The sequence below is a fragment of the Marmota flaviventris genome, chromosome 9 (genome assembly GCF_047511675.1).
Source record: "Marmota flaviventris isolate mMarFla1 chromosome 9, mMarFla1.hap1, whole genome shotgun sequence".
NCBI classification, from domain to species: Eukaryota; Metazoa; Chordata; class Mammalia; order Rodentia; family Sciuridae; genus Marmota; species Marmota flaviventris.
The window spans coordinates 38,031,565-38,044,948 of NC_092506.1; the positions used below are offsets into that span (position 1 = coordinate 38,031,565).

Here is a 13,384-nt window from a genome sequence, read left to right on the forward strand (position 1 = left end):
CTATAGCTAGGCTTCTTTATGGACTTCACAGTAGTTAGAAATGTGGATTTTTGAGTTAGGGAAGGCTGAGTTCAAAGCCCAGCTCTACCACCCAGTAAGCAATGCATACAAGTTATTGAAACCTCAAATCCCTTATCCCTTAGTGTAAGAAAAATAACACTATTACCAAAGCTTTAAAGAATATGAAATAGCGCAGTATATCTTTAAAAATTTGGGACAGTGAACAGAAGTGTCTATATAATAATAGTTGGTGCAAGAGTTTTGTTGTTGTTGTTGTTTTCATTATCATTCACCACAACCCTGAGGGTGTGGGTGTGATTGTTCCAAAGTGTTCCATTAGGAACCCACGGCCCAGGGAAAGCAAACCCTAAGTTCCAGAGAAGTTTGAAGAATTCTATTATAGCAAACTCTGAGTCAGTGCCCTTTCCAGTCAACCACAACGATATCACATTAAGACATAATTATATGCTATTATTTTATAAATATATGCACCCCTATAAAATGCCAAAAGAGTAAACGTAAGTAAGGTTGAGCTATCCTTTGATTTTTAAGGGATTGAATTTTTATGACAGACTGATTTATTTAATTATCAATCCCAAATATCTTTTTTTCAGCAGCATCCATGTGCATGATATGTTAAATCCCAGTTTTAAGTGAACACATCAAAATTCTAGACTTTTCAAGGAATGTGCTATTTCATATAACTGAACTTTCAGATGAGTTTAAAACATTCATATATTTAAATCACAATTACTTTGGGTGAAATTTACTTTAAACTTCATCACTCTTGTTCATTACTAATAGAAGATACACATTTATCGTGTAATGTACACTATTCTTGCTAATTCAAAACCCTTAAACATCAGGCTTTCTACTCTGAATTTTGACACTAATTTTGCTGAGGCATTTGAGACACATGAGATTTTTTAAGCAATGGTACCAGACACATGTGTTTTGATTTTGTCTTGGATAATTCCCTGGGGTCTGGGGATACAGCTCACTTGGTAGAGTGCTTGTCTGTATTATTTTCATAGTTTGTCTCAATCTTCCTGGGGAAATAGAATTCTTAATAACTAGAAATTCTTTTCTACGACAGGAAAGACAGAGACGTTAAAGATTAAAGAACAAAGCAGAAGACCAGAGGGGCTCCAGATGAGATGAGACATGATTTTTTTTTTTTTAATCATACAGGCTGCTATTCAGTTCCAACCCCAAGATAAGTATAATGTCTGAGCATAAAATGTCTTCCTTAACTTTTTTCCTATGTAACAATTATTTTAACAAGAGATCATTCCTTCTGTCCTTTAATCATAAATAAAGACTAAACTGCAAATGCAAGGAAACATTAGCACACATAGGTGAATAAATTTCCATTCTTGTATAAATGGATTCAGATTTTTTTCTGCTTTCTCTAAGGTAAGAGTGTAGGAAGGTTCTGAATCCCAAACAGATCCATGAGGTTGAAGGGAGGCCTACAGCACAGATATCAGAGACTCTGAAGCTCTGTATTTCCCCAGGATTCTCTCTCTGGGTAGCATGAAGTAGAAACTGGGCACAAAGTTGGGTGGTGGAAAGCCTTATAGGTAGACACTTGAGGACTAAATGAGTTATGTAGAAAAAAGGAAATGACTGTGCTTTACAATCTATGGGTCCCATATAAATACAAATTATTATAAATGTTAAACTACTAATTTTAGTAGAAAGTATTTGGTTCTGCAGAATTATTGAAATATTCTTTTTAGGTTTAGCCAAATGTTCTTTAGGATAGCAATGAATCACTCAGAGCTTCAGCTAATCCCATGAAGCTGGAGCAACAGGCTGTGTTTAATGTGACCTATGGATTCTCTGAATGTCTTGGTAGCACTACTGGTAAATAAGCAGCCACCAGAAGCCACAACTATCATTGTTCTTTTTTCGCCCACTCTCATATGACACATGAGTCCATCAAAAATCAAGGGAAACACAGCAATCCAGGCGAGGAAGAAAAGCTGGACTTTCCCCAGAAATCACTGCTAATTTGCCAGCTAATGTGTTCCTCCAAAATGTGCTAAGGCAAAAGCAAACACGCACTCTCAGTCATCTGGAACCATAACATACTCTAATTTATCCTGAGTGCATAAAAAAAAAAGCACACTGTGCCTTCACTCCCCACATTGCCCAAGAGCTTCATTTTTTATTTCATAACTTATTAAACCTCTTCAAAAGAAAAACTCAGAATTTAAAAGTAGAATAAAAAAAATTTTGAAAATATATGTGGATACTTTCTTCAGAAACATAATGACACTGTCCAGAACAAAAAAGGATTAATTTTTTCTTAGAAAATCAGAGTTGACTAAGATTCTCATAAAGATGTCTAACAAACCTGATAGACTTCCTTTCATACCACCTTCTCTGCAGAAGGGTTTTGCAGTGATAGGTTCAGGAATGAAAGTGTTCTGGATAATTCTATCATTATGCAGAGTCCCCAGCATAAATACAGCATGAAGATGGTAACGTGTGGGCTGAGTGTGAAGTGAACAATACTATTTACTTGCAATGAAATTTTAAACAGGTTCAACTGTATGTTTAAATTTATTCTATGGCAATTTTTCAGAAGTTTCCCTGAGGGTACTGGGTAGAGTTTGTAACTTCAACTGAAGACAGGAATGGTCTGAAGTTCAAGATGAATCCCAAAGTGATAAAATTAAATGAGTAAAAGAAAAGACAGTAAAAAAATTATAAGGGACCTGCTAACGGTTCCTTTTACTTCTAAGGAAATGACAAAAAGTAAATGAATCTGGGAATGATAATTATTATAGATATTTACTTAATTTTTGAGCCTCAAATAAATACCACATTAATAAACATTATATCTCTGCAAGGAATGTATTATTATATTTATTTCAAAAAAGCAGTAACTGAAACTTACAGATTTTATAATTTTAAGGAGGATATACAGAGTTTATATGCAGAGCTCCAGATAAGGACATTTATGCTTAAGGAGAAATTTGGGCTTACAAATAGCATTTCATTTTACAGATTCTGGCATCTACTGATTTATGGAACGAGATTGAGAAGTGGCAGTAAGGGAATGTGGATGAGAAATGGACTACTACTACATTGTTCTCAAACATAGCAGAAAATATCCATGCCTTGTGTAATGTTTCCATATGAGAGTGGAAAATTTTAAAATCTTAACATGATGGTGTTTTCTAAATATCTCAGGCTATTTCTAAGTACTATAAAATTGAAATATACTTTTTTTTGAAAAAAAGGCATTGGACTCACTTGACTAAAATAAAAATAAACTCTATAATAGGATTACTCAGATAATTATTTCCTAAAAATGAACTAAACATAAGGCTGTCCTTTTCATCTAGCTCAGAAAGTAATCATCTCTATCTTCATATTGCCACCTGCGCCTCCCATACTTGAGAAGAAAGTGAAAAGACTATGGGTCCAGGTGTCCTATGCCTTCATACTATATGTGAACCAAAGCCCAGAGAATTTAAACATTTTCTTAAAGATTTTTCAGGTAGTTACAATGGCAAGCCTAAAATTTAGGACTGCAGAGTTCCATGGAAAATTTTCTCCACTTTACTGGGCAGTATTATGGTGACAAGCAACCCTAAAAATTTTCTGTTGCATGTCTCCTGGGTCAGAAAGCATACAGAGTATCACATTTTTTCTATTTGAAAAATTAAAATAGCTAATCCTTAACTTGATCTTTCTCTAATGTCAAGCAAAATTAAGAAGCAATAAATCAAAACCACTTAGCTAAAAGTTAATCTTGCTTCTTTCTTACTCTTTTGCCTCTATATGTTTATCATTTTGCTAATGTCTCCTTTTGTGTCAAAGATTAAGAGAAAACTTGAAAATAAATGGCTCATAATCCATCACAAAAAATATGAAGTGGCAGGACTTGAATATTTTTTTTATCACCCACTTTCAGCAGTGACAGTGGTCCTAAAGCTGTCAATCAGTTTCTTCTTAAATACTCAACATGTATCCCCAGGAAGTTGTTGTTGGGGACATTTCAATATTCCAGGTCCCAGAAAAATAAATGTCACCTATAGTCATGTATCATAGGAGGTTACTAATTGTGTGAGGCTGTTGCAAAGGTCCTGAAATCTGTCTTAATTCTGAAAATTTGTAGGTGTTTAAAGAGTCAAGAGAATAAAACTTCTTGAAGTAATTTAAATTTTGGGAACATTTTGTATTGAAAATTAATTGCATATTAGCTGAAATTTTCATCAATGCCAACAGTATTTCCCATTAACCCCAATTTAACATCTATTTGAAGGATCCCAGAACACTTGATCTTGGATAACAGAGTTAGGGAATTCTGAGCTCTTTCACACTAATATTCTGTCTTATGCAAGAATTATTTATAAATTATGTGTACAAGATTTGTTTAAAAACAAAGTAAACGACCTACTTGGAAACAACTGTTGACAAAAGAAATACAGATGATACAGGGGAAAAGAAGTAAAATATATAAACAAACAGTTTGAATGGACAAATTTACTATTCTGAAATGCACACATTAGGTACTGTATGGTGAACTGTGGCTTAATTACCATTGTTAATTCAGTAAAAAGGTAATTATTTACTTGAATAAATGCTCCTAGGCAATAAAACACACACACAAAAAAATTGTGAATGTGCCTTGAAATAAATGTGCTCTCTATAAAAGCATTTTTATTAAACAAAATAAGGAGCAAGAACCAAAGAGTGAGGATAACTTGGAACAATTCTTGATCTGATTATGAACATAAAGACTCTAATCAGTGCATTCGTGGAGAAACTTGAAGGTAACAGAAGGACACTAGAAGAGAAACCTAACAAGGAAATCTGAACCCATCCAAGCGTGGGACACGGACAAAAATTAAGTTTTCCAAGTTAAGTTACAGAGCACCTTCTTCTGGGACAGGCCAACTTCAGGAATTCTTCAAGATGCATTTATTCTAGGATTGTGGAAACGCCTTTCGATTGTAAGGACTCGCTTTAGAAAAGCATACTAGACATTTGAATCCCATAAGGAGGCAACATCGTCCAGCCTTTGTGTCTGCAAATCTCACAAGGGTACAGGGCTACTCAGCCAACTCCTACTTAACGGGCTCACTGCAACTCACTGAAGCAGTCTTGAAATAAATCCTGTTTCTCCCGGGCACCGCGCGGAGGCTCAGAAAATCAGAGCTATATGTGAAGTGAAGAAACAATTAAAATATACATTTATTATTATCATCATTATTATAATTATCACTAACTTCACAGAGTTCCTCACTTCTGTGCTGCTTTAAACCTGGAGAGGCTGCTCCTACACAACTGCAAGGGCATGCAGAGGGGGAAGTGACGCCCGCGGGGAGGGGGTAGCAAGATTCCCACTGACCTTTTTGCTGCTTAAAGGACTGAATGGAGCCTGAATGGTGAACCATTTTCACTCTGCGCGTCCGCGCTGGGTTAGGGAGCTTTCCCGGACGGAGGCGGAGGAATAGTAGCAAGATTCTGAGAGGCTCCTGGGCTACCAGAAATCCCAGAGCCTCCGCAAGCGCACTGCAATCTGATACCTGCTTTAGCCAGCACTTAGCTCCAAAGACCTTGCGCCAGCCAGTGTCGTTGTTATGGCAACCGAGAGGGCGGTCCAGCGTCCGGCTCCCCTTAGTGGCTACTCCTGGAATAACCACGCATCTCCACAGGTCCAGTGCCGCAGTGGAGGTGGGCGTTGCGTGCAAGGTTGGCTGGACATGAGAAAGGAAGACTTATTCTTAAGGACTACACAAAATGCACGCGTACCTCTCTAATATCGCCCTCCTCCACCCTTTTCAGGCTTAAAGGCTGGTTATTGCGTTCAGGCCTTAGCATTAATTTAAAAGTTGGTCTGCAAATATTGGCACTTTTAAAGAAGGGTAGAGTTGGTCACTGCTCTGAAATGAAATAGGAGATGCAAATACATTTTTATCTTTCCCTCTTAAATTTAAACATTAGGAGGGGAAACTACCTTGGCTTACCCAGTAGTACGTTTTATTAAATAAGCTCTGCTACTATCTAGCACATTACATTTAGTTTTCTGCTTCAGCTATTCTGATCTTTAAACATTCATGATATACGGAACCATTTATTATCTATGACATGACATGTATTAAAAATACTATCCATGATAGCTTACTTCTCTTAAAAACCCAATAAATTAGGAAAAATGTTATAATTCTAATATTAGAAAAACAAACTGAGGCTCAGACTTAACAAAGGATTTTCACAAGCACACAATCAATCCATATTTGAAAGAGAAGTCACCCAATACCCAAAGAAGTGAAATAACTTTGGCACATCCACTGCAGTGTCCAAAGTGGGACCAACACATGTTTCAGTATGATCTACTGTCCTTCTCTTTCACTGCTTCCCGATTCAAACCCCTCAATTCCTAATGGAACATATAACCTATCATTGTACAAAAGTACAGCCAAAGAACTGTTGTTTCCTAAGTTTCAAGGTTTGTGAGAACGAGAGGCAAGAATATATCTGCTAGACCTGAGATGAAGTGAGATTTTTGAATAGCATTAGAAATAATTTTCTTTCTAAAAACCAAGAAGCTTAGAATTATTTTTAACACCCTACACCCTAACCTCTGCAGTACTGCTATGATTAAATTATCTTGTTATAAAGTTGATTTTTTAAATTAGAAACATTTTGGGTTGGACTGCCAGATTGCCTAGCAGGGGATTCAAAGAACATCTTTGCTTGTTTTAAAATCAGTCTTTTAGGGAAGGTTGCTAGAGGAACAGCTTTGTGAGGGGCCGAGGAAATTTTAAGCACCATCTGCTTTATAGGAAAGACAGTGCAAAGAGAAGGAAAAGATTGTGTGTGTGTGTGTGTGTGTGTGTGTGTGTGTTGAGAGAGAAGGAGATAGTGTGTGTGGGGGGGGGGTAGTGTTTAGGAGTTGGGAGTATGGGAAAAGATATTTGAACAACTTTTCTGATAACATCTTTCTGTGACCTGGTAAATGCAAATATTTTGAAAGCTGACCTCTCCATTATAGAAAGTTTAGGAATAAGTGCTAAATTGCCACATAAAAGGTGGCTAAACTAAATGCGTTGGGCTGATTTTACTTACTATTTTTGGTTTCAAAAATCTTTTCCAAAATTTTAATGAGAAAGTGTTAATTTATATAATGTTCAGTGAAAGGGCATGATTAATATAATAGTATGATATTGGCTATGTTTTGGAAAACAGAAAAAAAAAGTAAAGAAATATGCCAACATGCCCAGAGTCATTAATTAATTACTTTTGCAAGTTGAGGTTCTGAGTGATTTTCAAAATACTTTCCAACTTTATCTCATGCTTTCTACAAATGACACATATTGAATGTGTGTGTGTGTGTGGGGGGGGTGTATCACATATATGTTGAAATTCCCCCTCCTCATCTATCTTGCTATAATTCCAATTTGTTTTTTAGTCTTTAAGAGGCATTTTTTTTTGTCATTGGGGTTTCTGCTGTTCTCTCTCTCTCTCTCTCTCTCTCTCTCCTCACCACCTGTCTCTTGCCCTCCTTATGTAATTAATTTATCATGACACCAGCTTTCTTTGTCTCCCAGAGAGGTAAATAAGTCTGTTTTTTTTTTTTTTTACATCACTGGGAAGCTTTATATTCCTTTGAATCTTTAAATATGAAGCTCAACTTAGCCAAATGAATCTCACAGATCCCTGCATTGTAAGCCATATCAAAGCTGAGCAAGTTCTGATGCTCCCTCTTTGGATACTGAATCATTGTCATAATTAGTATTAAAATTGCCAATTCTGCTTTGCACTGTCTAAGTGGTAACAAATAGAGATAGACATTCTCTTTGCAATTATTTCTTTTTAAGAACTTAGTTTTTTCTGGTATTGATTAGTGAAATGAAATCACAAATTCCCATGGTAAGGAGTTTATCTATAAACAGCAAAGAATAAAGAATTAATCTCCTTGGGAACCATTTTTTAGAGGGAGAATATAGTCTCCTTGAAGGCTGATTGAGTGTAGATTATCTGATCTTTTAGAAACCATTGTAGTTTTTGTCAAACAAGCTCAATGCATTCTTATTAATGAATAAATAAAGAAATTAGTTTTAAAGATGTAAATTTGTTTTAGAAAAAAAGTTTACTCAGTGACTTGAGCAGTTGCCATCATCCTAAAGCAAAGACAAATTAAATATATTAAAATATGTATGCATACATTCATAGGCTTATATATATTTGTATTTAATTTTTGGGTAATTCCTTGGCCCTAGTTTTTCTTATATTTTATTAAAGACCCGAATCAGCTCTTTTAAAAGTCATAATCTATCATGAAAGAAAGCAAAACAAGTGCAATTTAGCAATCAGTTCCCCAAAAAGCTGTGGTCCCTGGCTACATGCACAGTGTAACAACTGAACTAACAAGGTTGGTCCTACCAGTATCCAGTTTGTATGCTCAGATAAGCATTCATATCTGACACTCCTGATGGATGTGACCAAGAGAAAAGAATGGAGGAAAATCAATAGCTCCACCTTATTTGAGTCTAGCCTGATGAGATGTTACCATACAGTATTTTGAAAGGATGGGAAAAAATGATTTGCTTGAGAAGGTAGAGTCAAGTGAAGGCAGGCTTGTAGGATAAAGGAGATGATGTACTAAACAGAAGCTCCTACCTCATGCCCCTACTCAAAGCTTTAATTACTTTTTAAAACATCTGTAAAATCAAGACCATGTCATCTGTCCATCCATCTGTCATAACCTACTTTGTCACACACAGCTGTTGACTCTATTACATTGTTTGTGGCAAGGGTATTACAGGTGTTTGCACATGTTCGAACTGATCAAATATTAAATATTTGTACTTCTTTGTTTATAAATTATACCTTAGTAAGCCTATTACAATTAATTTAGTTTAAAACAAGATGATATTCATTAATGTACTTTCTTGAAGCTTCATATGTGTTCTCAGAATTTTCCCATATTGTTTCTAAGAGTTTCTTTTTTATTTGTTCTTTTTAGTTATACATGACAGTAAAGTATATTTTGATATATTTATACATACATGAAGAAATCTTATTCCAATTGGTATACAAGTCTTGTGGTTGTACATGGTATATGGATTCACTGTGGTGTATTCATTTATATACATAGGAAAGCTATGCTAAAATCATTCCACTGTCTTTCTGTCTCCCCTCCTTTCCCTTCATTCCCCTTTGTCTAATCCACTGCACTGCTTTGAAACTATCATGGATGCTTTTTTGGTTAATGTTTCCTCCACTTGGAATAATTGTTCTAAAATTCCCACTTATAAGTTTTTTCAAAATTTTCTCATTCTTCAAGGAACAAGGGAAATGCCATTACTTGGATATAGATTTCCCTTTTTCACATCCATCCCCCAAATGCAGTTAAATGTGAATTTAACCATCTCTTACTTAAAGTTTTATTAACTCTACTTCATGAAATTATATCATGTTTCTACCATGAACTGCATATATAACCTTTGGAAGTAGGCTTATGTATTTTATCTAGTTAAAAAGAAACGCTTTAAGGTAGAGTTTGCGTTGACTTGCTTTCTGTGTCTTACAGTGCCTAAAAAATGATCCACACATAAAAACTGATGAAACAAATGTTTTCCAAATAAACAATTTTCCATATTCTCAACTACTTATTATTATCTGTAAAATGATTTCAATTGTAAGATATTCAACTATAAGTCTAGTAAGTTAATTGCCTCTTGAGATTTGCATATTAGTCTGTGGCTTTGTATTACTTCATGATTTTGTTTTCTCCAGACAGATAATTTCATAAACACTCTTCTTGCAGTGTTCTTTGGAAAATCTAAGAATGTAATAACTGTTGACTTATTTAGTATACTATATCCATCTTCGTAAACTTTTAAACTGATACATTGACCATATTGAAAAAATTTATCATATTTTGGTGAATTGTCAAAATTCCCCTTTTCATTGAGCAAAGGAAGACGCAGCTGAGACTCAATGGTGGTACAAGGTATTTAGAGCTGGTATCTCTTCTGACAGCTAGGCCTGTGCCTGACTGACATAGGGTTGTGTCCTGTTAGCTGTTTGGGTGTTTGCCTAGGAAGGTAGGGATATATTGTATTTTTTATAATTAAATATTTATTTTCCAGGAATAATGGATGCTTGACTTTTGAAGAAGCTTGGGTGATTAGTACAAACTGTGATCTCTAAATGAACATGACCAGTCATAAGAATATGAGTATAATACTAAGCAACCATGTGTATCAGCCAAGGAAACAAGAAGGTGAAAGAAACCTTACATAATGGGAATAAAAATCTTTGCTGACAACTAATCTGATGGGATCAATATCCAGATTATATGAACTAAAAAAAAAAAAAAAACCCAAATAACCAAATCAATAAATGGGCAAATGAATCAAACAGACATATCTCAAAAGAAGTAAGTCAAATAACCAATAGATACATTTAAAAAATATTCAGTATCTTTAGTAATCAAGTAAATGAAAATCAAAACTACAGAGATTTAATCTTAACACTTGTTAGAAAGGCAAACATCAAGAATATAAATAAAAACAAATACTGGCAAGAATGTGGAGAAAAAGGAAAATTTATGTTTTTGGGACTGCAAATTAGTACAACCAGTATAGAAATCATTATAAAGGTTTTGCAAAAACTGGAAGTGAACATCATTATCCAAAGTACATGCATGAAGACACAAATTGGGTGTCAACCTACTTTATATACAAACAGAGATACGAAAAATTGTGGTATATATGTGTAATAAGAATTGTAATGCAAAAAACATTACATGTATAAAGACATGAATTGGTGTAAACATACAAAGATATGAAAGATATACACAAAGATATGAAAAATTGTGCTCTATATGTGTAATAAGAATTGTAATGCATTCCGCTGTCATGTATTTAAAAAAATAAATTAAAAAAATTAAATAAAAATAATCAATTTTAATTTAATTTATTTTTAAAAATACATGATAGCGGAATGCATTACAATTCTTATTAAAATAAATAAAATCAATTAAATAAAAAAAACTGGAAGTGGAAACACCACATGGCCCAACTATTCTGCTCCACAATATTTATCCAAAAGAGCTGAAATACTAGAGTGACAACTGCATTCCAAAGTTTCTAGCAGTACAGTTCATAATAGCCAAATTATGGTATCCATTGATATATGATTGGATAAAGGAAATGTGGTGTGTATGTGTGTGTCTACATACACACACGTGTGGACACACACACACACACACACACACACACACAAAATGGAGTCTTATGGAGTCCTATTCAGCCATTAGGAAAAATGAAATTATATCACTTGCTAGCAAATATGTGGAAGTGGAGAACATAATACTGATGAAGTAAACCAGAGTGAGAAAGTCAAGGTTCAAATATTTTCTCTCATGTATAATATGCAGAAGCCACAGAGACATAGGAAAAATAGGGGAGGGTTAAAAGAATAGATAAAGGCATCAAGGGTGAGGGAAGAGAGATGGGGAAGGGGAGGAACAGCAGAATTTAATAGACCAAATTTTGGTGAATGCATGCATTAATATATAATAATGAATCTCACTATTATATATAATTATAATGCATCAATTAAAATGATAAATACATAGAAGGAAGACACTAACAGAATAAAGAAAGTGGACCAGCGGGAGGGAGGAGAGGTGGGAAAGGGTAATACTGGGGATTAAAATGGAGACGAATGTTATACACATTTATGATTATAACAAATGCACTCCTATATTATATATAAATATAATGCACTAATAAATACATAAAAATCTATGTACATGAATATTTATAGAATAAAAAGATTCCTGACACATTGTTTATGATAAATGTAGACTGCAAAATAATATTGCTCAATTTTTGCAAAAAAAGTCTGTTCATGTGATAACATCTGTGATGATAGAATTTAAACTATAGCTAAGTCTAGACAGAGAATATATGAGTGAAATGATATTTTTCCATTTTGTATACTAATATTTTAATCTTATTTTCTATTAGTTCATAGAATAACTTTGTTCTGTGTTCCCTTTTGTCTCAGTGTAATTACTAATAACCTCAAACGTTTAAAAAGCATGCTGGCTTGTGCAGTAAGTTATGTAGCCAACTTTAAACATCATATATATTTTACTTTTTCTAGAAAAACATGAAAAATGAAAAACGAAATACTAGCAAAAATTTTAAATAATGTTGAAAAAATATAATTATGCCATTTAATCCAATACTATATATTATAGACTAGTAATTGAAACAAAAACTGTGCTTAGCCATGGAGGTTTATTTCTTGACCTAACATTTAGGTATAGAAGGGCATTGATAGAGGAGTCTAGCACATGTATGTTTATCCAGGGCCGAACAATGCTGTCTGACTGTGGGACATTAATTTGCCTCATTGGACGAGGACGTCATGTCTGTAAAAGGCTAAAGGGTTAGATTTTCTCTAAAGTCCATCTCACCCCTCATATTCTACAAGTCAGGTCTTTCTGAAGACAGTTTCATGTCCTCTGCATTTGGAAATGCAATCCTCATGGCTGGTGTTACCAGGCTTATTCTGCTTTCCCCTGTAAAGGAAAGTATAGGAAGTGGTAATGAAATATCTCACAGATCCAAATCTATAAATGGAAGCTTTGTGACAATCTGACCTTGAGTGGGGTCTAAAATTAAACTTTGTGATACCATAGAGAGACAAAAAGTTTGCTAAAACAAGTCATGAATAGATTATTTAAGAAGTTAATTAAGAAAGTAAATATTGATGACTTGAAACTATTTACATATCAATAATTAAAGTCAATTACAGCTTTTTTCATTGAAGTAAATCTAAAAAGCTATGTTTAGTATCACAGAATAGTAGACCATATTATGCCATCTTAAAAAATATTTAGCAAATCATATTTGATATCAAACTTTCTTGCTATAATTTCTATATGTAATAGGAGGAATCTACATACATTCTTTTCCATTTAAGAAATGTACATAGAAAGCAATGCGCCAAATTCAGCCAGCACGTATATTTTTAGTTTTTGCAAGCTTCTATATCAAAGGAAACATTACATCCTTGTAATTACTTAAAGAATAGATAGCATATGGTTATATAAGCCATGAGTGTTTGAAGTTTCAAGACTTCTAAGTTTGTGGTGTTTTATTGTAAAACAATGGTTGAATTTTGGAAATAATATAGCATTACATTATTCATGATAAACAAGGATTTGCATATGATTTCTTTCAGTAAAGAGTGCATATTAACTGTAGTGTTCCAATACCAAATCAGGTTTTGAATCTGTGAGATCATCCTTTTCTTAACCCTCTTGTTCAACACAATCAATTTCATAATCCTGTTAGTTTAACCAAAAATTGTGTGTGTGTTTATAATCAATTCT

General features: G+C 34.1%; 1 protein-coding gene across 6 annotated transcripts in view; it reads right to left on the bottom strand.

Moving 5' to 3' along the window:
* The window catches only part of Ano3 (anoctamin 3), a 406,718-nt gene that overhangs the window by 269,946 nt on the left and 123,388 nt on the right, over window positions 1–13,384 (bottom strand). Inside the window, exon 2 of one of the 6 annotated variants that reach the window (XM_071616327.1) lies at window positions 5,115–5,178. The exons of 4 other annotated variants lie outside the window; for them this stretch is intronic. The gene's annotated coding sequence lies outside the window, so the exon portion shown is untranslated. Of the gene's footprint in view, window positions 1–5,114; window positions 5,179–5,371; window positions 5,394–13,384 lie in introns of those variants that run through there. One more of the 6 variants, XM_027936571.2, reaches the window with a different exon arrangement.